The sequence below is a fragment of the Trachymyrmex septentrionalis genome, unplaced genomic scaffold (assembly GCF_001594115.1).
Source record: "Trachymyrmex septentrionalis isolate Tsep2-gDNA-1 unplaced genomic scaffold, Tsep1.0 scaffold106, whole genome shotgun sequence".
In the NCBI taxonomy this organism is placed as follows: Eukaryota; Metazoa; Arthropoda; class Insecta; order Hymenoptera; family Formicidae; genus Trachymyrmex; species Trachymyrmex septentrionalis.
Window position 1 is genome coordinate 270,318 of NW_017304185.1, and position 2,661 is coordinate 272,978.

Sequence of the window (2,661 nt, forward strand, 5' to 3'; positions counted from 1 at the left end):
TTTTAAAATAAATACAAAAGTGTATTTGTTACTATACCGTTTCGCTTTTCCGCGGAAATTGTGCTCCATATATTAGGGGATCAAAACAAGCGGAACTCATGGAAACGCGGAAATATAAAGTTTAATTAATTTTGTCTTTCGCGTTTCAGCATTTCCGCTTCATAATAGCACTCTAATGTCTAATTCACACTGGACGCAGCAAGCGTCAAGCAGCGGAGCAGCAACTAACCAGAGAGGATTATTTACGTCATTGTAAATATCGCTTCACTGATTGGTTGCTGCTCCGCTGCTTGACTATTACGAGGTTGTGGATAAGTTTATTTCCATTTCCGTTAGATTACATAGACCTAAAGCAATATTGACCTGATTGGCTCATCGACTTAAGTTTACACCTTACGCATACAGTTACGGAATTTTGTGTGCGGCAGCCCTAGCGCAGTAAATATGATGCACATTAAAATATTACATATTTATATTATATTAGATACAAAATCAAATTAAAAAATATGATTTCTATGTGTGTTTTATGTAAAACTAGCACTAGAACACAGATGTATCAACTCATTCGTAAAGTAAAATTAACGTTTACAGTTATGTGCAGCATACAAAAAGTGAGGTTAGATCAATAATTATTGTTACATTTATATTACTTATAAACGTGATGAATAGTTATATAGTATCTTATAATTTTTTTAAAGAATTTTGAGAGGCATTTTTTTTAATGCTTCAGGGCTCCTGATTATATAATTCACTGTTATCCAAACATTGTTCTACGTCTTTCTAGGTCTGTCAAGATGATTTCGATGTTATGCTTTGTCCAGTACTATATGTCGATGATCCGTTCTTATATTCAAGACTGTCTTAAGTACGGTCTTAAGATATCCTCTAGATTCATAGTCGAAAAATAAGACGGTACTTGAGTAAAATTTTAAGTTAAAACTTATCAAAGACGATCTTATTTCGAAACGTCCTGAACGGTCTTGACATAATTCATAAATACATCTTGTTCAAAATAAGCATAAGACTTAAGACTATCTTCATAGGCTGCGGTCGATTTGGACGCTTTCAGGGCTTTTCAGTACTCCTATTCTTATTTTACATTTAAAGGTATAATTTCATGGTGTCGCTTGTCGCAATGATAAATGATCATGTGACTGAATTCTTCCTCAATTTTTCCACTGTCTTGTTGCCAGCGATACTGTTGAAAAGTTAGATTAATTTAACTTTTAGCGACATCGCTTGTATGCAAAGATTTAAATGTGGAACAGCAGGATGTAAGCATAATAAGGGTATTTATTTAAGTTATATTTCAAAACATCCTTTCCGAGGAAAATTTTACTCGAAATATACATGTATATAAGATATGTAACGTATACTATAATATTTCGAGTTAAATTTTTCTCGGAGAGGACGTTTTGGAATGTAGCCTTAGAATATGGATGTCATCGCAAAACTTGATAAAAATATACTCATTCGCTACGTTTCTATTCGAAATAAAAGAATTAAGTAGAAAAATGTAAAAGTCTGTTTATAAAGCGATTATTTAGGTTAAAAAAAACGAGTTTTCTTTATTTGAATAGTTATTATTATATATAAAGCTGCGTGATGTAAACGTCACCGTAAGGTGACCGAGTGTAAGGTAGCCGAGTGTAGCCGAGTGTAGATAGTTCCGAATGTAGCCTAACTCTTAACATTTAATAATTTGCTTCATAAAGCATATCACCACGTTTTTCTGCCAGATTCTTTCATTTTAAAGTTTGAAAACGTGTCGAATAAATATATTTTTATCAAGTTTCTTAGTGATGTATTCTAAATAATTATCACAATAAATAAATAAATAAATACAAATTTCTTATTAATAAAAAATTTTTTTGAACTCGTTCAATATGTTATACCAATCTAATTGTATTAAAATATTATTTAATTATTGTATTATTTGTGATAATTTCTTGATGAAATTTTCAAATGGCTGTTGTATGTACATACTCGTGACATATGTGAAATGATCATAGACGAAAAAAACATTTCGACTCATGGGTGTATGGAAGCATCCCAGGCAACATAAAGTATCCAAAAGAGAGACATAAGATGTCTTTAGCGTCTAAAAGTCGTCTTAAAGACGTCTTATGTCTTAATGTGTTGTCTGGGATATTCGTCAATAATCGATTATTCGTTGATAATTTTTTACTAATTTTTTTTAAATCCATGTTTACAGCATCAAAATTCAAATGAAGGATCAAAATCTCTTTTTTTATATTTTCTTTTTAAATTTGTACGTTCATTAATGCATACAGATGCTATTAATTTATTTTGTCGTAATTTTCCTTTATTTTTGTTGTGCACAATCACATAAACTTGACAGGTCCAATTGTAATACTGTTTTTGATATGACATGTTCGACTTAATTTACAGCACTTTACACAACACAATTAATATAATTATCATCAATAATTTATCGCTGTTAGCCTATTTATATGAGCGACATTCGAGGTTATATGAGCGACGAGCAACATCATGATCACATACCTGAATGAACGATAAAGACAAAATGATGATTACAAGCGCTTTAAGCGTGTGAGCGTCCAAATTGACGGCAGCCTTAATAGTAAGAATTTTACAAATTCATAGTCATTATAAAGTATTTATTATATATATATATAT